Source organism: Ranitomeya imitator, chromosome 9 (assembly GCF_032444005.1).
Source record: "Ranitomeya imitator isolate aRanImi1 chromosome 9, aRanImi1.pri, whole genome shotgun sequence".
In the NCBI taxonomy this organism is placed as follows: domain Eukaryota; kingdom Metazoa; phylum Chordata; class Amphibia; order Anura; family Dendrobatidae; genus Ranitomeya; species Ranitomeya imitator.
Genome location: NC_091290.1, coordinates 34,338,126 through 34,354,998, shown reverse-complemented (window position 1 = coordinate 34,354,998; position 16,873 = coordinate 34,338,126). Strand labels below are relative to the sequence as shown.

The 16,873-nt window shown below is 44.7% G+C and overlaps 1 protein-coding gene across 1 annotated transcript in view; it reads right to left on the bottom strand.

Moving 5' to 3' along the window:
- Window positions 1-16,873, bottom strand: part of LOC138649539 (serine/threonine-protein kinase D3-like) — a 97,773-nt gene that overhangs the window by 58,335 nt on the left and 22,565 nt on the right. The gene's annotated exons all lie outside the window — the stretch shown is intronic.

Below are 16,873 nucleotides of genomic sequence, written 5' to 3'. Positions count from 1 at the left end.
TGTAAAGCGCCATGGAATAAATGGCGCTATAATAATAATAAATAATAATAATAATACAGGGTTGGTTAGGCAGGGTGAATGCGGCTGGGTTGGACGGCATGGAGGACCTCACAAGTTTCCCTTTAAGGCTAAGTTCTCACTAGGCGTTGTTGCAACGTTTTTTGACGCGTTTTTGAATGCAAATTTTCAGCTGCGTTTTACAGTACCAACAAAGTCTATGGGTTTTCAGAAATCTCATGCACGCACCTTGTTTTTTTTATCATCGGTATTTTGTGCTTTGCATGTTTTTTGCACAATTGAGCATGTCACTTCTTTCAGTGTTTTTTTTTTTTAAAAGCAATGGGTGGTGAAAAATCGCTGAAAAAACGCACCAAAATGCCATTTTTGTGTCAAAACCTGATTCTTTAGAGTAGGACTTTTTTCTACACTAAACTTTATCAGCATGCACAAGAGACCAATCTCGCATACCGAAAATGCACAAAGAAGTCATTAAAACAAGGAAAACATGCTTTTTTCCTGCCAAGAGATTAGGTTTTGCTGCAGAAAAAAAAAATGCTGAAAAAAACGTCTAGTGTGTACGGAGCCATAAGTAAAACTCCAATGATACAAGAACAGAATGTCTCATTATTATTATTTTTTTTGCATTTTATCAAAATTATATTAAACCTCATAGGAGAAGACTCTATATTAGGGGCAAATAGAGGCACAAGTAAAATCCCTAAGCACCTTCATGGGTACCTTATTGCAGCTCACTACCCCAAAACATGTGCATGTGATGGAACACTACATAAATGTGACATGAATGTTCTGCCTTGACAATGTCCTGCTTATTGAATACCGGGGACATTTACTTTGCGGCCCCCTTGTCAGTTGCATGCAGGAGAATATTTTTCTTTTTTTTAGACATTCTGTGAACTCAAACCAAACTGCAGGAAACCCGAGCAGCGCTCTCTGTGGTTTTAAATATAGAAGAAGTATCTGTCCAAAACACACAGAAAAGTGAGAAATGTGTGTATCTTCAAATACAAAGTCAAAGAAAAATTCCGACTTCTTCCAAACTGGCAATATAGTTTACAAAGCAGACACGATTCTCAATATGTATCTCAGCAAGCTGACGTAGATTTCTCCACTTTTCTAGTATTTTTTAATACAACGTTTAGATTTATATTTATCTATCCTGACTCCATCTTCACTTCTTCATACATTATTATTATTATTATTTATATAGCACCATTGATTCCATGGTGCTGTACATGAGAAGAAGTTACATACAAGTTACAGATATCACTTACAGTAAACAAACTAACAATGACGGACTGATACAGAGGGGCGAGGACCCTGCCCTTGCGGGCTTACATTCTACAGGATTATGGGGAAGGAGACAGTAGGTTGAGGGTTGCAGGAGCTCCGGTGTTGGTGAGGCGGTAGCTCCGGTGTTGGTGAGGCGGTAGCTCCGGTGTTGGTGAGGCGGTAGCTCCGGTGTTGGTGAGGCGGTAGCTCCGGTAGTGGTGAGGAGGCAGCGGGGTCAGTGCAGGCTGTAGACTTTCCTGAAGAGATGAGTTTTCAGGTTCCGTCTGAAGGATCCAAATGTGGTTGATAGTCGGACGTGATGGGGCAAAGAATTCCAGAGGATGGGGGATATTCGGGAGAAGTCTTGGAGGCGGTTGGGTGAGGAGCGGATAAGTGTGGAGGAGAGAAGGTCTTGGGAGGACCGGAGATTGCGTGAGGGAAGATATCAGGAGATTAGTTCAGAGATATATGGAGGAGACAGGTTATGGATGACTTTGTAGGTCTGTATTAGTAATTTGAACTGGATACGCTGAGGGAATGGGAGCCAGTGAAGAGATTTGCAGAGGGGGGAAGCAGAGGAGTAGCGAGGAGAGAGAAGAATTAGTCGGGCAGCAGAGTTAAGGATGGACTGGATAGGTGCAAGGATGTTAGCAGGGAGGCCACAGAAAAGGATGTTGCAGTAGTTGAGGCGGGAGATGATTAGGGCATGCACAAGCATTTTAGTAGATTGACGGTTGAGGAAAGGACGGATTCTGGAGATATTTTTGAGTTGGAGGCGACAGGAGGTGGCGAGAGCTTGGATGTGAGGTTTGAAGGACAGGGCAGAGTCAAGGGTTATTCCGAGGCTGCGGACGTCCGGTACGGGGGAAAGTGTGATGTCATTAATGGTGATAGATAGATCAGGTAAGGAAGATCTATGAGATGGAGGAAAGATGATGTGTTCAGATGCATCTCTTTCCTTGCAAGATGGAGTCTATGATCCGATGAGGGGGTCTCAGGAATGTCTTTGTGTAAAGACATAGAGATAACAGAGAAAACAAAACTAAGGGAGGTATTACAACACCTAGACATAAACTGGGTGTCAATAATGTTAACTTAGCCAATTAGAAGTATATATGCTAATGCCATCACATATTTAGAGATAAGCTGAGCCAATTATATTGTTACAATGTATGAATACTAATAACCTATATAAAGACTGACCGAATGATGTAATAAAGAGAGATCTGCATTGATGCTCAGTGCATCAGCGTGGCTCTTCCGTGCACATATTTGAATTTTACAATGTAATTTGGAGCAGGCACAACTGTTATGAAAGGCAATTCAGTACTACAATGGACATAGCGGTCAGAGCACATACAGTGATCTGACAATAACCCAAAATCATAGAACGAGCTCTGAGACGTGGGAACCATGCAGACCGCAATCCCTAATCCTCTCCAAACAACACTAGAGGCAGCCGTGGATTGCGCCTAACTCTGCCTATGCAACTCGGCACAGCCTGAGAAACTAACTAGCCTGAAGATAGAAAATAAGCCTACCTTGCCTCAGAGAAATACCCCAAAGGAAAAGGCAGCCCCCCACATATAATGACTGTGAGTTAAGATGAAAAGACAAACGTAGAGATGAAATAGATTCAGCAAAGTGAGGCCCGACTTTCTTAACAGATCGAGGATAGAAAAGGTAACTTTGCGGTCTACACAAAACCCTAAAGAAAACCACGCAAAGGGGGCAAAAAGACCCTCCGTATCGAACTAACGGCACGGAGGTACACCCTTTGCGTCCCAGAGCTTCCAGCAACAAATTAGACAAGCTGGACAGAAAAAATAGCAAACAAATAGCAAAGAAGAACTTAGCTATGCAGAGCAGCAGGCCACAGGAATGATCCAGGGAAAAGCAAGTCCAACACTGGAACATTGACAGGAAGCCAGGATCAAAGCATTAGGTGGAGTTAAGTAGAGAAGCACTTAACGACCTCACCAGATCACCTGAAGGAGGAAACTCAGAAGCCGCAGTACCACTTCCCTCCACCAACAGAAGCTCACAGAGAGAATCAGCCGCAGTACCACTTGTGACCACAGGAGGGAGCGTGCCACAGAATTCACAACAGTACCCCCCCCCTTGAGGAGGGGTCACCGAACCCTCACCAGAGCCCCCAGGCCGACCAGGATGAGCCACATGAAAGGCACGAACAAGATCAGGAGCATGGACATCAGAGGCAAAAACCCAGGAATTATCTTCCTGAGCATAACCCTTCCATTTAACCCGATACTGGAGTTTCCGTCTAGAAACACGAGAATCCAAAATCTTCTCCACAATATACTCCAATTCCCCCTCCACCAAAACCGGGGCAGGAGGATCAACAGATGGAACCATAGGTGCCACGTATCTCCGCAACAATGACCTATGGAATACGTTATGTATGGAAAAAGAATCTGGAAGGGTCAGACGAAAAGACACAGGATTAAGAACCTCAGAAATCCTATACGGACCAATGAAACGAGGTTTAAACTTAGGAGAGGAAACCTTCATAGGAATATGACGAGAAGATAACCAAACCAGATCCCCAACACGAAGTCGGGGACCTACACGGCGTGTGCGATTAGCGAAACGTTGAGCCTTCTCCTGGGACAAGGTCAAATTGTCCACTACATGAGTCCAAATCTGCTGCAACCTGTCCACCACAGTATCCACACCAGGACAGTCCGAAGACTCAACCTGTCCTGAAGAGAAACGAGGATGGAACCCAGAATTGCAAAAAAATGGCGAAACCAAGGTAGCCGAGCTGGCCCGATTATTAAGGGTGAACTCAGCCAAAGGCAAAAAGGACACCCAGTCATCCTGATCGGCAGAAACAAAGCATCTCAGATATGTTTCCAAGGTCTGATTGGTTCGTTCGGTCTGGCATTAGTCTGAGGATGGAAAGCCGAGGAAAAAGACAAGTCAATGCCCATCCTACCACAAAAGGCTCGCCAAAACCTTGAAACAAACTGGGAACCTCTGTCAGAAACGATATTCTCTGGAATGCCATGTAAACGAACCACATGCTGGAAGAACAATGGCACCAAATCAGAGGAGGAAGGCAATTTAGACAAGGGTACCAGATGGACCATCTTAGAAAAGCGATCACAGACCACCCAAATGACTGACATCTTTTGAGAAACGGGAAGGTCAGAAATAAAATCCATAGAGATATGTGTCCAAGGCCTCTTCGGGACCGGCAAGGGCAAAAGCAACCCACTGGCACGAGAACAGCAGGGCTTAGCCCGAGCACAAATCCCACAGGACTGCACAAAAGCACGCACATCCCGCGACAGAGACGGCCACCAAAAGGATCTAGCCACTAACTCTCTGGTACCAAAGATTCCAGGATGACCAGCCAACACCGAACAATGAACCTCAGAGATAACTTTATTGGTCCACCTATCAGGGACAAACAGTCTCTCCGCTGGACAACGATCAGGTTTATTAGCCTGAAATTTTTGCAGCACCCGCCGCAAATCAGGGGAGATGGCAGACACAATTACTCCTTTCTTGAGGATACCCGCTGGCTCAGACAAACCCGGAGAGTCGGGCACAAAACTCCTAGACAGAGCATCCGCCTTCACATTTTTAGAGCCCGGAAGGTACGAAATCACAAAGTCAAAACGGGCAAAAAACAGCGACCAACGAGCCTGTCTAGGATTCAACCGCTTAGCAGACTCAAGATAAGTCAAGTTCTTATGATCAGTCAATACCACCACGCGATGCTTAGCTCCTTCAAGCCAATGACGCCACTCCTCGAATGCCCACTTCATGGCCAGCAACTCTCGGTTGCCCACATCATAATTTCGCTCAGCAGGCGAAAACTTCCTGGAAAAAAAAGCGCATGGTTTCATCACTGAGCAATCAGAACCTCTCTGCGACAAAACAGCCCCTGCTCCAATCTCAGAAGCATCAACCTCGACCTGGAACGGAAGAGAAACATCTGGTTGACACAACACAGGGGCAGAAGAAAAACGACGCTTCAAGTCTTGAAAAGCTTCCACAGCAGCAGAAGACCAATTGACCAAATCAGCACCCTTCTTGGTCAAATCGGTCAATGGTTTGGCAATACTAGAAAAATTGCAGATGAAGCGACGATAAAAATTAGCAAAGCCCAGGAACTTTTGCAGACTTTTCAGAGATGTCGGCTGAGTCCAATCATGGATGGCTTGGACCTTAACAGGATCCATCTCGATAGTAGAAGGGGAAAAGATGAACCCCAAAAATGAAACCTTCTGCACACCAAAGAGACACTTTGATCCCTTCACAAACAAAGAATTAGCACGCAGGACCTGAAAAACTGTTCTGACCTGCTTCACATGAGACTCCCAATCATCCGAGAAGATCAAAATATCATCCAAGTACACAATCAGGAATTTATCCAGGTACTCTCGGAAGATGTCATGCATAAAGGACTGAAACACTGATGGAGCATTGGCAAGTCCGAATGGCATCACTAGATACTCAAAATGACCCTCGGGCGTATTAAATGCAGTTTTCCATTCATCTCCTCGCCTGATTCGCACCAGATTATACGCACCACGAAGATCTATCTTGGTGAACCAACTAGCCCCCTTAATCCGAGCAAACAAATCAGATAACAATGGCAAGGGGTACTGAAATTTAACCGTGATCTTATTTAGAAGGCGGTAATCTACCGTATATACTCGAGTATAAGCCGACCCGAGTATAAGCCGACCCCCCTAATTTTGCCACAAAAAACTGGGAAAACGTATTGATTCGAGTATAAGCCTAGGGTAGAAAATGCAGCATTTACCGGTGAATTTCAAAAATAAAAATAGATGCTCCATACCGTTCATTATTGCCCCATAGATGCTCCATATACAACTGTGCTATATAGAATGCTCTGCACCGTTGATTATGGCCCCATAGATGCCCCTTATAATGCTGTGCCATATATGCTCTGCACCTTTGATTATGGCCCCATAGGTGCTCCTTATAATGCTGTGCCCCATATATGCTCTGCACCTTTATGGCCCCATAGGTGCTCCTTATAATGCTGTGCCCCATTTATGCTCTGCACCTTTATGGCCCCATAGGTGCTCCTTATAATGCTGTGCCCCATATATGCTCTGCACCTTTATGGCCCCATAGGTGCTCCTTATAATGCTGTGCCCCATATATGCTCTGCACCTTTATGGCCCCATAGGTGCTCCTTATAATGCTGTGCCCCTTATATGCTCTGCACCTTTATGGCCCCATAGGTGCTCCTTATAATGCTGTGCCCCATATATGCTCTGCACCTTTATGGCCCCATAGGTGCTCCTTATAATGCTGTGCCCCTTATATGCTCTGCACCTTTATGGCCCCATAGGTGCTCCTTATAATGCTGTGCCCCATTTATGCTCTGCACCTTTATGGCCCCATAGGTGCTCCTTATAATGCTGTGCCCCATATATGCTCTGCACCTTTATGGCCCCCATAGGTGCTCCTTATAATGCTGTGCCCCATATATGCTCTGCACCTTTATGGCCCCATAGGTGCTCCTTATAATGCTGTGCCCCTTATATGCTCTGTACCTTTATGGCCCCATAGGTGCTCCTTATAATGCTGTGCCCCATTTATGCTCTGCACCTTTATGGCCCCATAGGTGCTCCTTATAATGCTGTGCCCCATATATGCTCTGCACCTTTATGGCCCCATAGATGCTCCTTATAATGCTGTGCCCCTTATATGCTCTGTACCTTTATGGCCCCATAGGTGCTCCTTATAATGCTGTGCCCCATTTATGCTCTGCACCTTTATGGCCCCATAGGTGCTCCTTATAATGCTGTGCCCCATATATGCTCTGCACCTTTATGGCCCCATAGGTGCTCCTTATAATGCTGTGCCCCATATATGCTCTGCACCTTTATGGCCCCATAGGTGCTCCTTAGAATGCTGCTGGTGCTGCCATAAAAAAAAAAAAAATCACATACTCACCTCTCTTCTCAGGACGCCAGCGCTTTCAATAATTACCTGCTCCTCTGCGGCTCCGTCTCCAGCACTGACGCTCAGCAGAGGGCGCGCACTGACTACGTCACAGCGCCCTCTAACCTGAGCGTCATTGCTAGAGGACGCTGCAGACGGAGCCGGAGCGAGGAGCAGGTAATTATAGCGCTGCGCTCCCCTTACCTGCTGCGGCGCGGTCCCTGCAGTCCCTGGCTTCTCCGGCGCTGCAGCTTCTTCCTGTAATTGAGCGGTCACATGGCACCGATCATTTACAGCAATGAATATGCGGCTCCTCCCCTATGGGGGTGGAGCTGCCTATTCATTTCTGTAATGAGCGGTGCCATGTGACCGCTCAGTGCAGGAAGAATCTGCAGCGCCGGAGAAGCCAGGGACTGCAGGGACCGCGCTGGGAGCAGGTAAGTATGATTACACAGCCCCCGCTCCCCCTCCCCTGCTGACACCCGGGTATATGACTCGAGTATAAGCCGAGAGGGGGACTTTCAGCCCAAAAAAATGGGCTGAAAATCTCGGCTTATACTCGAGTATATACGGTATACAAGGTCTCAGCGAACCATCCTTCTTGGCTACAAAAAAGAACCCTGCTCCTAATGGTGACGATGATGGGCGAATATGCCCCTTCTCCAGGGATTCCTTCACATAACTGCGCATAGCGGTGTGCTCAGGTACGGATAAATTAAACAGTCGACCTTTTGGGAATTTACTACCAGGAATCAAATCGATAGCACAATCACAATCCCTATGCGGAGGTAGGGCATCGGACTTGGGCTCATCAAATACATCCCGGTAATCAGACAAGAACTCTGGGACCTCAGAAGGGGTGGATGACGAAATAGACAGAAATGGGACATCACCATGTACCCCCTGACAACCCCAGCTGGACACAGACATAGATTTCCAGTCCAATACTGGATTATGGGCTTGTAGCCATGGCAACCCCAACACGACCACATCATGCAGATTATGCAACACCAGAAAGCGAATAACCTCCTGATGTGCAGGAGCCATGCACATGGTCAGCTGGGTCCAATACTGAGGCTTATTCTTGGCCAAAGGCGTAGCATCAATTCCTCTCAATGGAATAGGACACTGCAAGGGCTCCAAGAAAAACCCACAATGCATGGCAAACTCCAAGTCCATCAAATTCAGGGCAGCGCCTGAATCCACAAATGCCATAACAGAATACGATGACAAAGAGCAGATCAAGGTAACGGACAGAAGAAATTTTGACTGTACCGTACCAATGGTGGCAGACCTAGCGAACCGCTTAGTGCGCTTAGGACAATCGTAGATAGCATGAGTGGAATCACCACAGTAGAAACACAGCCCATTCAGACGTCTGTGTTCTTGCCGTTTAACTCTGGTCAAAGTCCTATCGCACTGCATAGGCTCAGGTTTAAGCTCAGGTAATACCGCCAAATGGTGCACAGATTTACGCTCACGCAAGCGTCGACCGATCTGAATGGCCAAAGACATAGACTCATTCAAACCAGCAGGCATAGGAAATCCCACCATGACATCCTTAAGGGCTTCAGAGAGACCCTTTCTGAACATAGCTGCCAGTGCAGATTCATTCCATTGAGTGAGCACGGACCACTTTCTAAATTTCTGACAATATACCTCTATCTCATCCTGACCCTGACAAAGAGCCAGCAAATTTTTCTCTGCCTGATCCACTGAATTAGGTTCATCGTACAGCAATCCGAGCGCCAGGAAAAACGCATCGATATTACTCAATGCAGGATCTCCTGGCGCAAGAGAAAATGCCCAGTCCTGAGGGTCGCCGCGCAAAAAAGAAATAACAATCAAAACCTGTTGAACTGGATCACCAGAGGAGCGAGGTTTCAAGGCCAGAAATAATTTACAATTATTTTTGAAACTCAGAAACTTAGTTCTATCTCCAAAAAACAAATCAGGAATAGGAATTCTTGGTTCCAACATAGCTTTCTGATCAATAGTGTCTTGAATCTTTTGTACTCTTGCCGAGAGCTGATCCACAAATGAAGACAGACTTCTAATGTCCATCGCTACACCTGTGTACTGAACCACCCAAATGTCTAGGGGAAAAAAAAGGCAAAACACAGTGCAAAGAAAAAAAAATGGTCTCAGAACTTCTTTTTTCCCTCTATTGAGAATCATTAGTACTTTCGGCTTCCTGTACTGTTATGAAAGGCAATTCAGTACTACAATGGACATAGCGGTCAGAGCACATACAGTGATCTGACAATAACCCAAAATCATAGAACGAGCTCTGAGACGTGGGAACTCTGCAGACCGCAATCCCTAATCCTCTCCAAACAACACTAGAGGCAGCCGTGGATTGCGCCTAACTCTGCCTATGCAACTCGGCACAGCCTGAGAAACTAACCAGCCTGAAGATAGAAAATAAGCCTACCTTGCCTCAGAGAAATACCCCAAAGGAAAAGGCAGCCCCCCACATATAATGACTGTGAGTTAAGATGAAAAGACAAACGTAGAGATGAAATAGATTCAGCAAAGTGAGGCCCGACTTTCTTAACAGATCGAGGATAGAAAAGGTAACTTTGCAGTCTACACAAACTAACGGCACGGAGGTACACCCTTTGCGTCCCAGAGCTTCCAGCAACAAATTAGACAAGCTGGACAGAAAAAATAGCAAACAAATAGCAAAGAAGAACTTAGCTATGCAGAGCAGCAGGCCACAGGAATGATCCAGGGAAAAGCAAGTCCAACACTGGAACATTGACAGGAAGCCAGGATCAAAGCATTAGGTGGAGTTAAGTAGAGAAGCACCTAACGACCTCACCAGATCACCTGAGAGAGGAAACTCAGAAGCCGCAGTACCACTTCCCTCCACCAACAGAAGCTCACAGAGAGAATCAGCCGAAGTACCACTTGTGACCACAGGAGGGAGCTCTGCCACAGAATTCACAACACACAACGTCTCAGAATGTCCCATATTATGTGGCAATGGCACATTAACAGTTCAAGATTTTATAGCTACAATTATTGTCCCTTAAAGGGAACCTGTCAGCTAAAAAAAATGGTAATATCCAGAAATAGAGGTAATCTACAGGTAGATATCCTTTTTAACCCCATCACGACACCTGCCGTACATGTTTGGCGCAAGTCGGGAGTGAATATATGGAGAGGGCTCACGGTGTGTCAGCAGGTGTGTTACATCCAGGACCTGCCCCTAACAATTGTTAATCTGTTAAATACCACTGTCATTCCATCAGCGCGCCCTTGACGTGATCGCGGGTCGTCGATAGGTTGCGATGAAAGCTGGGGGGGGGGGTCTGTTGAAGACCTCCATGCTTGACATTTCCAAGCTGTGGCGGGGCATCAAACATGACAGTGATTTTTAGGCTGAAATACTGTGGTATTGCAGTAGTGAGCACAAGCGATCAGACAATCTCAGCATCAAGTCCCCTAAGGGGACAATTAACAATAGTGAAAAGTGAAAAGAGTGTTGTATGGTGTTCTGGTCCCACATCCCTGCACCTCTAGTTCTTCCATCCACTAGCCAGGTAAGACCCTATTTTGCGCTATTGTCTTTCAGTTTCTTTTCTCATTTTAAAAATATGAAAAAAATAAATAAATTAAAAAACCATAAAAGTTTAAATCATCTTCCTTTTCCCCTATTAAAAATATGTAATTTTTTTAAAATACACATATTTGGTATCGCTGCATTCAGAAAAGTCCAATCTATCAAAATATAGAAATAATTAACCAGATCGGTAAAAACTGTTAACAATAACATTCAACAACACCAAAATTATGTTTTTTTTTGATCGCTGCAATAGTACAAAAAATGTTTTACAAGCCATCAAAACATTTTATCTATCCCAAAACGACATCAATAAAAACATTTTCTTTTCCACAAAAAAAATAAGTCTCACACTGATCCATCAACTGCAAAATGAAAATGTTAGAGGTCTCAGAATACAGCCACACAACAAAAAAAATTTTTTTTTTCAAAGTTATGTTTTTTTTTCCACCACTGAAAGAATAAAAAAACCTGGACATGTTTGGTATCACCGTAATCATACTGATGAGGAGAATTATATTGCTAGGTCATTTTTAACACAAAATGTTCACACTGCAAACAATTCCCCCACAAAAAAATCTATGTCGGAATTGTTTTTTTTTTTTTCACAATTTCTCCCCACTTGGATTGGTTTTTCCCCCATCTTCCAGTACACTCTATGGTAAAATAAATGGAGACATTCAAAAGTACAACTCGTCCCGAAAAAAACAAGACCTCATATGCCTATGTGGACAGATAAATAAAAAAGTTATGGCTGTGGGACAAACTGGAAGAGAGACTACAGGGAGAAAAGGAAATAATATCTTCCCTGCAGCCGCTCATTTCCTGTCATCGGAATGGTGCAGGGAGGTATTACAGTCAATGCTTCCTATACAATTTGGTAGCTGTATTCACTACCCCTGCCCTTTAACTGACAATCTGATCTGCACTGTGTCTCAATAGGATGACAATAAAGGGGCATGGGGAGGGATTTCCTCTCACTATGTGGGAAAACATTCAGTGTAACTTGTATTATATTCCTTGAAGTCCCCAGAGTCTGTTTGTAGATGAGTCCAGTAGGCGGTCCTATAGCTAAGCTCTGCATCTACACTACAGGAAAGGCTGTCAATCACTGAATAGAACCGCCCCCGGGACTCATTTACATACAAACACTGGGGATTTTAATGAATAAAATACAAACTTTGCTAAAACTTTTCGCATAGACATGCCTATCAGTCTGATCAGCTTCTCCTGCCCTATAACATCCTGTCTGCAGGTCAAAGACCATTTTCGGCATGACACATTCCCTTTAATTTTTTTCTTCTTCTACCTGCGGTATGTGACACTAGATACCTCTGCAAGATTGTAAATATTTATGGTGGGTCTGGCCGACCGTACAGTCCAATGACTGAACCACTGTCAGCCACTTCCAATTGCATGCTTTTGGTTGGTAAAAAGAGGGGACAGGGGGATTGAAGAAATGGGTGACTGTATACAACCATAATACTGAGTAAATATACACTTCAGTTCCACAACATCACCATTTAATTATTAGAGATGGAAATTGAATTAATTTCGAAGTTTGTTGGACCCAGTGAATTTGAACAGTTTGCGATATGATTTGCGCGAATAGCAAAAGAATGTTAACCACCAATTTACAAAAAAGCAGAAGGTTGCATAAACCAGGGAAGACTCATGTGACAGCAGGAGCGGCCAGGCAGTCTTGTGCTTAGTGCCTTGCAGCTATCAAATCACACGTGATAGCATAGCCAATCATTGGGGACCATCGGAGCCTGTATAAAAGCAAAGGCAGGGAATGCAGCAGCCACTTTGCAGTGAATCTGGATAGTGAGAGGACGTCACAGCTCATAGTTTAGCAATATAAGCTTTAACACACTAAATAAACATTAAAGATACCATCTGCATTATGAGGTCACTTTGAAATTACTGAGTGTGTTGGCATTAAAGAGCTTGGAAAGTGTTCAGAACAGTCCCAGGGGACCTCAGAGTGTTACACATTAGTTTTCAGGCGAATTGAAGGCTTTACATTTCGTCAAATTGGATTATGGGGAAAATGTTTGACAAAGCGAATTTGAATTTCAAAAGATTCTCTCATCTCTAATTGTTCTAAAACTATAACAAAGTTGTTAAAATGAAATGTATTAAGAGAAGCAAAGAGCCTAGATCACGTGAAGTAATTATCCCCCTCTACTCCTCTTTGGTCAGACCTCATATGGAATACTGTGTCCAGTTCTGGGCACCACATTTTACAAAAGACATAAAAAAACTGGAGCAAGTTCAGAGAAGAGCTACCGAGATGTGAGCAGACTGCAAAGTATGTCCTACGAGGAACGGTTAAAGGATCTGGGAATGTTTAGCTTGCAAAAAAAAGGCTAAGGCTACGTTCACACTAGCGTTGTGCGCCGCTGCGTCGGCGACGCGACGCACAACGCACCGAAAAACGCGTGCAAACGCACGCAAAAACGCTGCGTTTTTCGACGCGTGCGTCGTTTTTTGACGAAAATCGGACGCAAGAAAAATGCAACTTGTTGCGTTTTCTTGGTCCGACGCTAGCGTCAAAAAAGACGCACGTGTCGGAAAACGCAACAAGCAAAAACGCATGCGTCCCCCATGTTAAACATAGGGGCGCATGACGCGTGCGTCGCCGCTGCGTCGCCCGACGCTAGCGCGACGCACACTAGCCGAACGCTAGTGTGAACGTAGCCTAAGAGGAGATTTAATAGCTGTCTACAAATATCTGAAGGGCTGTCATAGTGTAGAGGGATCATCCTTATTCTTATTTGTACATAGAAACACGAGAAACAATGGAATGAAACTGAACGGGAGAATATACAGATTAGATATTAGAAAAAAGTTTTTGACAGTGAGGGTCATCAACGAGTGGAACAGACGGCCACGAGAGGTGGTGAGTTCTCCTTCAATGGAAGTCTTCAAACAGAGGCTGGACAGACATCTGTCTGAGATGGGTTAGTGACTCCTGCACTGAGCAGGGGGTGGACATGATGACCCTGGAGGTCCCTTCCAACTCAACCATTCTAGCATTCCATGATATGAATGCACATGTGTTGCAGCACCTATCAATTCTGAACACGTTCAGGATCCCCGCCATTGTTCTATCTTGTAGACTCGTCTTCATGATTACCATTGACTCATGGAGTTATTATAGCAAGTGAGGTCACCGTCACTTATCTCACATTCGGCCTCATGAATACGGTAAAGAACTTTCATAAGTTGCACAAGTAATAACAAAGGTTCTACCTGTTGATAAGGTGACAGGGTTTACGTCAGGGCAGTTTTTAGGGGAACGTGACTGCTCTTTCCTGCATTTAATACAGGACACTATCAGGCAGGGCGTTTTGTGACGATGGGAAGACTGGGGCAGAAGATGGAATTTCTTCATCTATTTCATCATAAAATGATAGTGACCTTACAATAGAATAATCTTTGGTGTCCAAATCTTCATGGAAGCCTCAAATTTTCCAAGAGCCATTTACAACACTTTTTTTGGTAGGGGCAGAAGAGCCTCTTAAGACCTATTAGGGTCTGTGCACACGTCGCGGTTTTATCACTTTTTCTGTTGTGTTTTTTTATGCCCAGGTTTGTAACAAAACCTGAAGATATTCATAGTACCAGCAAAGTGAATGAGATCCCTGCAGTCTCATGCACACATTGCTTTTTTTTCCTTGCAACATGTCAATTCTTTCAGCATTTTTGCTGCAGATCTCCTCTATACTAATGAGTGGGTAAAAAAAAAAGTGTTAAAAATGCATAAAAAAACACAATTTATTTTATGCTGCATTTTATCCTGCCAACATGTCAGTATTTGCAGCAGATTTTTGGGCTGCAAATACTGACTGTGTGCACATCTCCTTATAGTTAGGATACATTTGGACTGGATCAACATTTATATTGGTCATTTGTTGCATTTTTTGTACCCGGCATTATTCATTATTATGCGCTATCTTATTCAACAGCGCTGTCCCCATTGGGGCTCACGATCTAGATTCCCTATCAGTATGTATTTGGAATGTGGGAGGAAACTGGAGAACCCGGAGGAAACCCACACAAACATGGGGAGAACATGCAAACTCCTTGCAGATGTTGTCCTAGTTGGGATTTGAACCCAGGACTCCAGCGCTGCAAGGCTGCAGTGCTGACCACAGAGCCACCATATACAGTGCTAACCACTGAGCCACCATACAGTGCTAACCACTGAGACACCATACAGTGCTAACCACTGAGCCACCATACAGTGCTAACCACTGAGCCATCATACAGTACAAACCACTGAGCCACCATACAGTGCTAACCACTGAGCCAACATACAGTGATAACCACTGAGCCACCATACAGTGCTAACCACTGAGCCACCATACAGTGTTAACCACTGAGCCACCATACAGTGCTAACCACTGAGCCATCATACAGTGCTGACCACTGAGCCATCATACAGTGCTGACCACTGAGCCACCATACAATGCTAACCACTGAGCCATCATACAGTGCTAACCACTGAGCCATCATACAGTGCTGACCACTGAGCCAGCATACGGTGCTAACCACTGATCCACCATACAGTGCTAACCACTGAGCCACCATACAGTGCTAACCACTGAGCCATCATACAGTACAAACCACTGAGCCACCATACAGTGCTAACCACTGAGCCAACATACAGTGATAACCACTGAGCCACCATACAGTGCTAACCACTGAGCCACCATACAGTGTTAACCACTGAGCCACCATACAGTGCTAACCACTGAGCCACCACATACAGTGCTAACCACTGAGCCACCATACAGTGCTAACCACTGAGCCACCATATACAGTGCTGACCACTGAGCCACCATACAGTGCTAACCACTGAGCCACCACATACAGTTATAACCACTGAGCCACCATACAGTGCTAACCACTGAGCCACCGCGCTGCCCATCAGGTACTACATTTATTTGTCTTTTGGGATCTTCATACCCTAGACCTCACTGCTCCATATCTCTGTCTCACCTTCATCCACAGGGCACAGGCCATGATATATCTTATATAGGGGAATAACTAAATGTCAAATGGCCTCAAATTGACAAAATTAACTTTTTGAGGGACACATGAATTTGCCTTTGGGAAAAGCTTTCCTGCTGTCACAGCACAGAATGCGATCCCGTCCGTGGCTATTAGAGAAAGCACCGCTTCTCTGCCAACATTTCCATCCTGGCAGTGTTAATATTGCATGTTTGCATACCCCGGGGGATGAATGCTCATTTCTGGTCTTTGTGGTTATTGCTTTGATGTCGTCGCATACACGCGTAGCCACAACTATGCAAGTTCACCAGTAGATATTGTTGTAGATGGCGATTTGGACATGTTACCATCAGAATCTCACGTATACCTTCAGGCCTTTAATACCAAGCTTGTAAAAGGGGTTGTCCATATGCCCGTATAAGACTATTATAGATACTCCCCTTTAAGGTCCGTTTCACATGTTCGACAACTATGTCGGGACCAGCGGCAGGGCTCCTGTTACAGACTTATAAGCTTATGGTCATCCTAATATTGGATGTAGGAAGGTAGTCAGAAAGATTGGCCTGATTTAAAGGGAATCTGACAGCAGGTTATTTGCTATGTCGTCTGAGAGCAGCATGATGTAGGGACAGAGACTCTGATTCCAGTGATGTGTCACTTAAAAGGCTGTGTGTTAATAAAATCAGTGTTTTATCAGCAGGATATTATCACTGGTGGAGGACTAGGTGTATTGTGCCTCCTACTCTAACCACACCCCCACCACTGATTGGCAGCTCTCTAGATATGCACAGTATACATAGAAAGCAGCCAATCAGTGGTGTGGGTGGGGTAATACAGAGCTCAGCATGCAGAGAACTGGTACATTTGCTGCAGAAAAAAACAGTGATTTCATCAAAACTGCACCAAGCAGCCCAGTTAGTGACACATCACTGGAATCAGGGTCTCTGGCCCTACATCATGCTGCTCTCAGATGGGGTTATAAAAAGTAGGTGACATATTCCCTTTAAAGGGCCAACTCCCACTTTGCAAGGATCTGTC